Raw genomic sequence first — 12,997 nt, 5'->3', positions numbered from 1 at the left:
TCACTCTGTCCCCCAGGCTGGAGTGCAGTGGTGCAATCTCGGCTTACTGCAACCTCCACCTCCTGGGTTCAAGTGATTCTACTGCCTCAGCCTCCCAAGTACAGGGACTACAGGCGCCAGCCACCATGCCCAGCTAATTCTTGTGTTTTTAGTAGAGATGGGGTTTTGCCATGTTGGCCAGTCTGGTCTCAAACTCCTGACCTCAAGTGATGTTCCTTTCTCAGCCTCCCAAAGTGCGGGCATTACAGGTATGAGCCACTGCCCCCGGCTGATATTTCATGTACTTTAAGGGCCCAATTAAGCAGAAGCAGAACTGGGAAGGAGGCATGTATGTGTGGCAACCTGGCTTAACTGGCGCCATGTTTCTGATTCCAGTTATGTTTTAGGTGCCCCTCAGAGATAAGCACCCCAAGATGGGGCTCGCCTGCCTCTTACCCTAATCAGCTCTGGATGACAAACAGATGGATGAGCCCCTTCTGTCTGCTACCAGGTTTGGCAGTGGCCTCACACTCAAGTGGGCACAGTGCTGCTGAGGGATGCAGCCTGTCCCCATCTTGGGACGCAAACTCACCCTGGATGAGAAGTGACTGCTGGTTTCCCTGAAATCCTGTGCCCATTGATGGGCCACCTGCTAAGGAGGGAAGGTAGACCCGTGTTCCTCTCCCCGGGGCAGGAGAGGTGATGAATCCTGTGGAGAAAGACATCTACTGACAGAACAGCCCGTTCCCCAGGGGATCCTGGCCCAGGATCAGCTGTTTGATGACCGTTTGCCTAAAATATGTTCACTACCACATATAGGTCAGAATTTCAGAGTCAAAAGTCACCTGGGAGGTTCCGTCTAGACCCTTCATTTTGCAAATGAGCAAACTATGGCAGTGAGGACTTGCTTCATTCAGCTTGCGTGGATCGGACGTCCGTGACTTGGGCCTATGGAAGTGCACCACCCCTGCTACCCCAGCTACTACAAGAGGCTCACCTAGAGGGAGACAGCCACGCACTCATGATGCTGTCCAGACCCTTGACAGCTCGAGTGGAAGGATGAGGTGGGTGAGAATAGCAATAGAAATGTATTACCTGAGGCATGTGGACCATGGTTTTCCCAGCAGAGGGGCCACCATGAGAGAGGTGTGAAAAGAGGACATGGGATGGGAGTGACTGGTGAGTGGGAGCAGGGAGGAGAGCCTGCCCTGTAAGCCTTGCTAGGGAATTACCAGGAAGGCACTGAAGGATATTTTTCTTAAAAAAGAAAAAATAGACACACACACACACACACACACATATACATACATACATACACACACACATATGTATGCTCAGGTAGATATTTTGGAAAATGCAGAGAAACTTACATCACACACACCCTCACCCAGAGTAGGGGAGGCTTCCTTGGGAAGGTCTCAGGCACTGGCAGTGACTGGTCAGGTTCAGACGATAGAAAATCCCTGGGGTAGCAGGTGAGTAAGGGGGTCCCTGGCCTCTCATGAGTCTCTCCACGCAGGAAGACAAGCAGGTGTTCTAGTGCTCTCTTTCTCACAGCTTAGCAAATCTAGAGAAAAGTCCAGGTGTTTCAAGAAGACTGAAGACGGCTGGGCTCACTGGCTCACACCTGTAATGCCAGCACTTTGGGAAGCCAAGCTGGGCAGATCACCTGAGGTTAGGAGTTTGAGACCAGCCTGGTCAACATGGCGAAACCCCCATCTCTACTAAAAATACAATAATTACCCGGGCATGGTGGCGCACACCTGTAATGCCAGCTACTCGGGAGGCAGAGGTTGTAGTGAGTGAGATTGTGCCACTGCACTCCAGCCTAGGTGACACTGTGAGACTCCATCACACACACACACAAAAAGACTAAAGAGAGAGTTCCCCATTAGTTCTGTCTGTGGGAGGGGAGTGGGGCTTCAAAGAGCATGACATTGGATATCTCCACGTGGTGGAGGGGAGGGCGCTCCATGCAGGGGCTACCGTGGGAGCACAAATGGGGCAGAGTGGACTAAAGTCTGGCATATGCCGGGGTGGAGGGAAGCCCCTTGAATGGCTGTGGAGTTTGGATGTTCTCTGTGGCAAGGGAATAAAACCATTGCCTGTTCCATGGAGGGAACTGGATGCTGAAGCTTCTACCTTTAACGGGCATGGGTGCAGTTCCAGCCTCTGCCAGCAGGCTGGGCCCTGGGCCCACTTTTGAAAGACCTCCAGGGCATGGAGCAGGAGATGAGAGAGGGAAGGAAGAGAATCTGGCTCACTGCCGGGCACTTTATGAGAGTTACCGCCTTAATTCCCTTCACAGCCCTGAGAGGAGGTTGGCCATGTCCACATTTTACAAATGGGGAGCTTGAGGCTCAGGGTACACAGTCCCAGGTCACAGCCCTGGCCAGCCATGCAGTGGGCGTTCTAGCCCGGCCCTGAGGTTCTGGAGCAGGGACAGTGCAGGGGACCCACCAGCCCAGGCTGCCTCCCCTGCCCTTTCCACGTCTGTGACAGGCTCTGGATTTTGTTCTCTTTCTGAGTTTTTTCCTTCTCGATTTCCTGTCCCCTCTGTCTCTATCTCTGTCCCCTTTGTGGTGTGTGGGGCTTCTTCAAGTACTACTGAGTCTCCACAACTGTGCCAGGTTGGGCCTGGGCAGCTCCCCATAGAGGCTGGCGCCCATAGCCAGCGGCAGGGTTACCAGCAGGAAGTGCACCCCTGAGCCCCTCTCCCCAGCTCCCAACCTGCCTGCCTCAGCGGCCCCACATCCCCACCTCCCCCATCAGGGTACCTGCTCCCGCTGTGCCCCACCCTGCTGGTGGCAGTCCTCTCTCTCCTTCGGGTCACTGGCAGCAGCATCCAGGCTCACCATTACTGTCCTCTCCTTCATGGAAAATTAAGCAAATCCTCTTGATTCCACTCCCCGCCAGCTGCCCCAGACGCCCTCCCATTTCTCTGCTCCACTTGCTGTCTGCAGTTGCTCTCCTCCATTTGCTGTTGAACCCACTCCAGGCAGGCTCTTCCCCCAACACTCATTCCCCTCTGCAGTCGGTCGTGTTTGCTTCTTTCCTCACCCTGCCCTGCACACCCTCGCCCTCCCATCACCTCTCTGCTTCCCCTTGCTCGCGCCCCTATAGCCCAGAGGCTTCTGGCTTCTCCTTCCACCCTCAGGTCACATGCCCGTCCTGCCCCTGTGACTGGACCTCTCTCCTAGGCATCGGCAGGGCTCCCTCGCGCCCTGTCCCTATGTTGAGAAAGAGAAAACCAGGCCCTGACCTCCTGGAGCCAGCCTGGAGCCCAGCGGGGCTTCAGTATTCTCCAGCTGAACCTAAACGACTTCACAGGACATCAGCACCAGACACACCACCCTGTGACCATGATGGATCACAACACAAACAGGGCCACTCCACAATCATGTCTGAGCACAAATAAAACATGAACATTGTCCAAGCCACAAAAAGGACCCATCACCCCTGCAGTGGGTGTTGACTTGTCGGCCCTAAAACATTCATCCAGGACCTCAGAATGTCACAGTTGAAGTAGGATCTTTGCAAATGTAATGAAGGTAAGGATCTTCAGATGAGATCGTCCTGCATTAGGATTTGTTCTAATCCAGGAATGATCTAATAGGAGACAGAAAAGGAGGCCAGGAGTGGTGGCTCACACCTGTAATCCCAACACTTTGGGAGGCCAAGGCAAGTGGATCACAAGGTCAGGAGTTTGAGACCAGCCTGGCCAACATGGGGAAACTCCATCTCTACTAAAGATACAAAACAATCAGCTGGGCGTGCTGGTGTGCGCCTGTAATCCCAGCTACTTGGGAGGCTGACGCAAGAGAATCGCTTGAACCGAGAGGCAGAGGTTGCAGTGAGCCAAGATCACACCATTGCACTCCAGCCTGGGTGAAAGGGCAAGACTCCATCTCAAAAAAGAAACGGAAAAGGAGAAGACAAGGACACAGAGGGGAAGGCCATGGGAAGATACGGAGGTTAGAATGATAGGTCTACAAGCCAAGAAGCACAGGGATTGCCTCAGAGCTTTCAGAAGGAATCAACGCTGCAACACCTTGATGTCTGGCCTCTAGAACTGTGAGAAGATACATTTATGTTGCTTTAAGCTGCCAAGTTTGTAGTCATTTGTTACAGCAGACTCAGAAACGAATACAATCCCCCTGTCCTGGCTCATAGGAGAAGCTGTTGCTTCTTACTGATCACAGCTCTAGCCTTGGTCTAGTCTTGCCTCCCTCTAGATAAAATGTATTAATGTCCTCAGCCATAGAAATACCCTTGCTTCTGCACAGCATCCCATCCAGAGTGAAGCCCTGCTTTCTTTTTTCTTTTTCTTTTTTTCTTTGAGATGGAGTCTCACTCTGTCACCCAGGCTGAAGTGCAGTGACATGATCTCAGCTCACCGCAACCTCCACCTCTCAGGTTCCAGTAGTTCTCCTGCCTCAGCCTCTAGAGTAGCTGGGATTACAGGCACGCACCCCCATGCCCAGCTACTTTTTGTATTTTTAGTAGAGACGGGGTTTTAGCACGTTGGTCAGGCTGGTCTTGAACTTCTGACCTCAAGTGATCCACCCTCCTTAGTCTCCCAAAGTGCTGGGATTACAGGCATGAGCCACCATGCCGGGCCTGAAGCCCTGCTTTCTTAAGCACTCCAAAGTCATCTAACCCAAATTCTGTAAGTCCTTTCTAACACAGCTTACTGAGTTTCCCATGGCGTGTGCTATCCCTATGAGTCACAAACCCAACTTATTCAGATGTCCCTGTGTTCCTAGGAGTCTGTGGCTGGAGGGCATTGACAACATCTTGGCCCCAAGGCCACCATCTCAATGAGGCCAACCTTCCTCACTCCCAACTCCTTATCCCTAACCTCCTCACTCGCTCCACTGTTCCCACAGCACCATCCCCTCTACCACATACCACCCCTATGGTGGAATCCTTTACTTATTGACTGCATATTGTTTACAGTCTGCCTTCCCCCTCCCCTCATTTGAGTGTAAGCTCCACTGAGGGGCAGGGGCTGTTGTCTGTTTTGATTCCCAGTGTATTCAAAATGGCTGGAACAGCCTAGCACATCGCTGGCATGCCAGAAAAATTTGTTGAATGAACGAATCAATGTTGGGACAGGAGCAAACCAAGGAAGTGCCTAACCAGCCTGGCCACCAGGAAGGCTTCGCTGGAAGAGGGCTGTCAGGGCTGGGATCTGAGGGATAAATAAAGGTTATCCAGGCACAAGAGTGGGGAGGAGAGGCCGGGCACGGTGGCTCACACCTGTATCCCAGCACTTTGGAAGGCTGAGGTGGGTGGATCACTTGAGGTCAGAAGTTCAAGGCCAGACTGGCCAACATGGTGAAACCCCCCCTGCTACTAAAAATACAAAAAATAATAAGAAAGAGTGGGAGGGGTATTCCAGCCATCTGCAAAAGGCTGGGGAAGCGAGGAGGTGTTTCAGGATTGAGGAAATGCAAGTGATTTGATGTGGCCGGAGAGAATATTCTGGAAGGGGAAGGCAATAGATGAGAATGGTATGTTGTCAGGGGCCAGGACACAAAGGACCACATCATCAGGAGCTCAGACTTCACCTGAGGGTCATGGGGAGTCCTGGAGGTGTTGAAGCAGGAGGTGACATGTCAGAACTGCATTTAGGAAGAGCAGAGGGGTCAGGTATGTTGGCTTGCACCTGTATCCCAGCACTTTGGGAGGTCGAGGCGGGAGGATTGCTTGAATCCAGGAGTTCGAGACCAGCCTGGGCAACATGGCAAAACCCATCTCTACCAAAAATACAAAAATTAGCCAGTCTAATAACCCAGTCTCTAAATAAATAAATAAAAATATGCAAATAAATATGTATGTATTTTTTGTTTTAATAATCATTGTAATTTCCAATATGTTGTGCAAGGAGATTAGAGAGGAAAATCATATTAATTTGATATTTGTGGAAGAATTGTGCAAATCACATTTAATGTCACCACAATGTGAGGATGAATTTTTTTTTTTTTTTTTTAAGGAAGAGCAGATGGGAGGGAGGGGACAGTCCTGGGGAGGTGAGGCTGGAGGTGGGAAGACTAGCAGTGAGATGGCCTCAGGGCAAGATGATGCGGCCTGGACCACGCTGGAGAGTCTAGGGAGAAGGAAGAAGACCTAGGGTGCTTCTGAGGACTCTGGCTGGGCATCCAGGGTTTATAGGTGTCATCCACTGTGGAGGGGAACACAGGAGAGGGGCAGGTTATGGGGAAGGTGCTGAGATTGAGGCCCTTTATGCCATAGAAATCAGGGCAGTTGTGTGCACACCTGGAGCTCAAGGCTAGCCTGGACACAGTCTTGGAAGCGGGACAGAGTGAGGCCACATCCCCCACATCGGGGAGGATGATTCTGAGGACTTCTACTTACAAAACTGTAAGAAGAGGGGGCTCGCCCGGGCGCAGGGGCTCACACCTGTAATCCCAGCACTTTGGGAGGCCAAGGCGGGTGGATCACAAGGTCAAGAGATCAAGACCATCCTGGCCAACATAGTGAAACCCTGTCTCTACTAAAAATACTAAAATTAGCCAGGCCTGGCAGCACATGCCTGTAATCTCAGCTACTCAGGAGGCTGAGGCAGGAGAATTGCCTGAACCCGGGAGGCGGAGGTTGCAGTGAGCCACTGAGCTCCAGCCTGGCAACAGAGTGAGACTCCGTCTCAAATAAAAAAAAAAAGAAGAAGAAGAGGGGCTCAGGTGGCAGGGTTTCAGGGAAGGGCAGAGGGTGACCTGCTCCCCACCTCTCCTCCTCTCTCTGTCCTCTGGGTGGTCTCTAGGTCTCCACTGGCCCCTGCAGCCCCCAGTGGCTGGAATCACTCCCTTGGACAGAGACCTCTTGTCTCTCCTAATAGCTCACTGCTCCAGGCTTCTTTAGAAAGCAGGGAGGAGGCCCCCCGCACAGATGGCTGCAGCAGTAGCCCCTCTGGGACTCAGGCCCTAGTTATTCTGGGAAGGCTCAGGACTGGGCTCCAGGTATGTTGTGGTGCACATGGTCCCAGCAGGGCTGCAAACAAGTCCAGCACAGCCTGGTGGGCTCCTTTCCCAGCACATGGCCCCTCAATGATCCCTACCTTGGACTCGGAGCAGAACAAGAAGCACCTTGCCCAGACAGGAGAGATGAGCCCCTTCACCTGGACCCCACAGGCTTCGCCCCTCACTCCATTCTGCCTCCTACCTGCCTCTCCCCTCGGCCTTCCAGGCTAGGTTTCCATCCTCTCCTCTGAGCAACCTCACCAGCCTCCTAACTGCCCCTCCCTGCCCTGCCAAGCCATCTTCACACCTCAGTAGAGTCTTGCTAAAATGCAGTTCACACCACATCCCTCATTTGAATCAATCAACAACTCATTCCTAAAGACCAGACTCCTTACTGAGGCCTCTGGGGTCCTGCATGCCTGGCTGCTCTCTGCCTCCTACTCTAAATCTCTTTCAGTTTCCCAGTATGCTCTCCTCTGTTCTTAGCTCCCCCTCTGTCTCCCACTCACCCTTGCCTCACCCATGACTTCCTCTGGGCACGCTTCCCTGGTCCTCCAGCTGTGGAAGGAAGATCTGCTTGAGCAGTCCTCACACACTGGATCCTCCCTGTGTGAGTGCTGGGAGGACACTCACCACTGTTGCCTGGCAACCCCACAATGTGCCCTAAACAGGCAGGCCAGCAATATGGACAGAGTTTAATTGAAATGCATTAAGATTAAGAAGCTCCTTCTTCCTTTCCTCTCCAGGTCCTTGGATCCTGCCCCATTAGGTGGGCAGGTATTATTACCCTCTGCTGAGGTTTGAATGTGTCCTGCAAATTTCAGGTGTTGGAAACAATCCCCATATTCTTATGTTAATGGCACTTGGAAGTGGAGCCTTTGGGAGGTATTTAGGATTAGATCAGGTCATCCGGGTGGGGCCCTCATGGTGGTTCTGGTGGCTTTACAAGAAGAGGAAGAGATGCCTGAGTTGACACGCTCTTCCCTCTCACCGTGATGCCCTCTGCCATGTCACGACACAGCAAGAAGGTCCTCACAAGATGCAGCCCCTCAGCCTTGGACTTCCCAGCCTCCAAAACTGTAAGAAATAAAAAAAAAAAAAATTTTTTTTTTTTTGAGACAGTTTCACTCTTGTTGCCCAGGCTGGAGTGCAATGGCACAATCTTGGCTCACTGCAACCTCTGCCTCCCGAGTTCAAGCAGTTCTCCTGCCTCAGCCTTCCGAGTAGCTGGGATTACAGGCACCCGCCACCACACCCAGCTAATTTTTGTATTTTTGGTAGAGACAGGGTTTCACCATGTTGATCAGGCTGGTCTCAAACTTCTGATCTCAGATGATCCACCCACCTCAGCCTCTTAAAGTGCTGGGATTATAGGCATGAGCCACCATGCCTGGCCAGAAATAAATTTATTTTCTTTATTAATTATCCAGTCAGCGGCATTCTATTATAGCAACAGGAAACAGACTAAGACACCCTTCACTTCCTCCCAGCTAGAAGGAGCAACCTAAGTCCAGAGTATGTCCCTTCATCTGTGCTACCCACAAGGTCTCAGCCTTGAACCCAGTGACTCAGTGGTACCACCAAACTGAAGTCATGTTTCAACAAAATTCTCAGACCCTTAGGGGAAGTAACAGCAGTGAGGAAATACAAGCAGGGAGTTCACATGGGGAGGGCTCCAGAGGCCCCATTAGAAAGGGAACGTCCCCAGGCCTTCTTGTTCTGAGGAACACTGTGGGTGTCGGGTTCTACCTTGACTAAACCCGGGTTCAGCCTTTTCCTGGCTGGAGGACTTTGGGCACACAGTTTAACCTCTCTAGGTGGCAGTTTTCCTATACCTAAAATGGAAAGAACCAGATAAATGTGCATTTCAGGGTTGCTATGAACTTAATGAGCCAGCCAGTTACAGCTCCCCTTCCCAGAGTCACAGGCCTTCCCACTGCCTCTGCATGTGTGGAGATTCAACTCTGGGCCGGGCGTAGTGGCTCATACCTGTAATCTCAGCATTTTCAGAGGCTGAGGCAGGCGGATCACCTGAGGTCAGGAGTTCGAGACCAGCCTGGCCAACATGGTGAAACCCTGTCTCTACTAAAATACAAAAATTAGCTGGGCATGGTGGTGTACACCTGTAATCCCAGCTACTTGGGAGGCTGAGACAGGAGAATTGCTTGAATCTGGGGGGCAGAGGTTGCAGTGAGCCGAGATTGTGCCATTGCATTCTAGCCTCGGGTGACAGAGCAAGACTCCATCTCAAAAAAAAAAAAAAAAATCTAAAGATGAAAAAGTTAGCCAGGCAAGTGGGAGTGTGCATTCTATCCAGAGGCACTGGCATACGCAGAAGTTCTGTGGTAGAAGATGCCCCAAATGTGTCTTTCCAGGAAGGTGGAGTAGAGGCAGCTTTTCCCCATTTTCTTCTCCTAAATTACCCCCTCACAAGGAATAAGAAACAGAAACTCCATCTTCTAAGAAAATATTTCTGACGTTGAACTACAATATTGTAGAAAATTTCCAATGTTCCTGATTCCAATATGGTTAAGTCACAGAATTATCAAATAATTTTGTCTTTTCTCTACTTTTAGAACTTGGCCTCCTCTGGGTGCAGTGGCTCACGCCTGTAATCCCAACACTTTGGGAGGCCGAGGCAGGTGGATCACCTGAGGTCAGGAGTTCAAGACCAGCCTGACCACCATGGAGAAACCCCGTCTCTACTAAAAATACAAAATTAGCCAGGTGTGGTGGCGCATGCCTGTAAATCCCAGCTACTCAGGAGGCTGAGGCGGAATTGCTTGAATCCCAGAGGTGGAGGTGGTGGTGAGCCAAGATTTCACCACTGCACTGCAGCCTGGGTAATGAGAGCAAAACTCTGTCAAAAAAAAAAAGAAAGAAAGAAAAAGAAAACACTTGGCCTCCTCGTGCCAACTCTTTTTTATTTTTTAATTTTTTGAGACAGAGTCTCACTCTGTCACCCAGACTGGAGTACAATGATGTGTCCCGGCCCACAGCAACCTATGCCTCCTGGGTTCAAGCAATTTTCCTGCCTCAGCCTCCCGAATAGCTGATTACAGACGCATATCACCATGCCCGGCTAATTTTTTTTTTTTTTTTTTTTTTTTTTGAGATGTAGTTTTGCTCTTGTTGCATAGGCCGAAGTGCAATGGCGCGATCTCAGCTCACTACAACTTCTGCCTCCCGGGTTTAAGTGATTTTCCTGCCACAGCCTCCCAAGTAGCTGGGATTACAGGTGTGTGCCACCATGCCCAGCTACTTTTGTATTTTTAATGGAGGCAGGGTTTCACCATGTTGGTCAGGCTGGTCTGGAACTCCTAATCTCAGGTGATCTACCCGCCTCGGCTTCCCAAAGTGCTGAGATTACAGGTGTGAGCCACAGCGCCCAGCCTTAATTTTTTAATTTTTAGTAGAGATGGAGTTTCACCGTGTTGGCCAGGCTGGTCTTGAATTCCTGACCTCAAGGGATCTGCCTGCCTCGGTCTCCCACAGTGCTGGGATTACAGGCATGAATCACTGCGCCCAGCCAGGCCAGTTCTTTCTTTGAGTGCTAACTGATGAAATTCTAATGCCTGGACCTTAGAATTAAACTCTTCCTAATAACCTCTATGAAACAAGCCTCAGAAAGATGAAGAGGTATCCTTTCTCCCTTGAAGCTAAAAAAATCAGAAATACTTGCTATTCTCCATCATAAAAATGAGTTTAAGAATCAGACATAATAGGGGTCAAAACAAAAACTTTTTTCCTTTTTGAGACACTGTCTCGATCTGTCACTCAGGCTGGAGTACAGTGGCACAATCTCAGCTCACTACAACATCCGCCTCCCAGGTTCAAGCAATTCCCCTGCCTCAGTCTCTGGAGTAGGTAGGGTTACAGGCATGCACCACCACACCCGACTAATTTTTGTATTTTTAGTAGAGACGGGGTTTCACCATGTTGGCCAGGCTGGTCCCAAACTCCTGACCTCATTTGATTTGTCCGCCTCCTCCCAAAATGCTGGGATTACAGGTGTGAGCCACCGTGCTCAGCCAAGAACTTTCTTTTTTTTTTTTTTTTTTGAGACGGAGTCTTTCTCTATCGCCCGGGCTGGAGTGCAGTGGCCAGATCTCAGCTCACTGCAAGCTCCGCCTCCCAGGTTTACGCCATTCTCCTGCCTCAGCCTCCTGTGTAGCTGGGACTACAGGCGCCCGCCACCTCGCCCAGCTAGTTTTTTGTATTTTTTAGTAGAGACGAGGTTTCACCGTGTTAGCCAGGATGGTCTCGATCTCCTGACCTCGTGATCCACCCATCTGGGCCTCCCAAAGTGCTGGGATTACAGGCTTGAGCCACCGCGCCCGGCCTCAGCCAAGAACTTTCATAAGAGCATCAGTCTTGCCTTCCTGGCCAATGTGGGAATTTGTGGAACTATTCATAAAACAAGTTAGCTCTGTTAATATAAATCTGTCCTGGAAAGAGTTGTTTGCACAAGAGTCTTGAAAGACAGCCAGACTTCGGATGGTATGACCTCCTACGGAAGTAACTTTTAAATTCCAGAAATAAGTATGGGAGGGCAATTGTTTATTTTGATCAACAATTTGAGTCATGATAATATGTTAAATTGACATTTCTTAAGTACTTCTAGGCTTTTTGTTTTTAGAGGGGTGGGTCAAAGCAGAAGATGCTCTTGTGGTAGGCTAGTTAAAAGAAATCTATGAAATCTCAACCAGGTGCTGTGGCTCACGCCTGTAATCCCAGCTCTTTGGGAGGACAAGGCGGGTGGATCACTTGAGGCCGGGAGTTCGAGACTAGCCTGGCCAACATGGCAAAACTCTGTCTCTACTAAAACTACAAAAATTAGCTGGGCGTGGTGGTACATGCCTGTAATCCCAGCTACTCGGGAGGCTGAGGTAGGAGAATCACTTGAATTTGGAAGGCAGAGCTTGCAGTGAGCCGAGATGGTGCCACTGCACTCCAGCCTGGGTGACAGAGTGAGACTCTGTCTCAAAAAAAAAAAAAAAGAAATCTTGAAAGTGGAATAAGAGGAAAGGAAATAAATGAAGAATTGGTCTAGAAGATCCAATATCTGACTGAAAGCTATTCCCCAAAGACAAAACCAACCAGACAGCCAAAAAACAACCAAGGAAGTTTCCAGAACTTACTCGGAATGAGTTTTTAAATTTAAACGATCCATAAAAGCCCAGAAGCAAGAATGTAAGACCCACATCTGGTTAAGCGTGTGGAATACTAGAGTACCAGGTCCAAGGGAGAAGGCTCCCAGCCCTCACATGCGAGGGTCTGCAACAAGAATGGCATCGGACTTCCCAACTTTAAAAATAGGACTGCAGCCTCTCAAGTAACTGGGATTACAGGTGTGCACTACAGCTACTTGCGAGGCTGAGGCAGGAGAATCCCTTGAATCCGGGAGGTGGAGGTTGTGGTGAGCCGAGATTGCACCACTGCACTCCAGCCTGGGGCAACAAGAGGGAAACTCCGTCTCAAAAAAAAAAAAAAAAAAAAAAGGAAAAGGACCTCAAGACCATGGAACCAATGCTTCCAAATTTGCGGGGAACATTGTTTCAACCGGGAACTCAATACCAGCCAGACCACAGACCACTGCTGAAGAATAAACAATGCTGCACTTTGGGTTTAGGGTTAGAAGCAGTCTTAAAAAAAAAAATGTGGTAAAATACACATAACATAAAATTTACCGTCTTGACTGGGTGCAGTCGTTCACACCTGTAATCTCGGCACTTTGGGAAGCCGAGGCAGGCAGATCACCTGAGGTCAGGAGTTCAAGACCAGCCTGGCCAACACGGCAAGACCCCATCTCTACTAAAAATACAAAAAGTAGCTGGGTGTGGTGGCGTGCACCTGTAATCCCAGCTACTTTGGAGGCTGAGTGGGGAGGATCACTGGAACCTGGGAGGCAGAGGTTGCAGTGAGCTGAGATCGCATCACTGCACTCCAGCCTTGGTGACAGAGCGAGACTGTCTCAAAAAAAACAAAAAAAATTGCCATCTTAACCATTTAAAAAAATCATGACACAGTCCTCA

This window comes from Trachypithecus francoisi, unplaced genomic scaffold (genome assembly GCF_009764315.1).
Source record: "Trachypithecus francoisi isolate TF-2019V2 unplaced genomic scaffold, Tfra_2.0 Lachesis_group12, whole genome shotgun sequence".
In the NCBI taxonomy this organism is placed as follows: Eukaryota; Metazoa; Chordata; class Mammalia; order Primates; family Cercopithecidae; genus Trachypithecus; species Trachypithecus francoisi.
The sequence above is the reverse complement of the archived record's forward strand: the minus strand, read 5'-3'. Positions refer to the sequence as shown.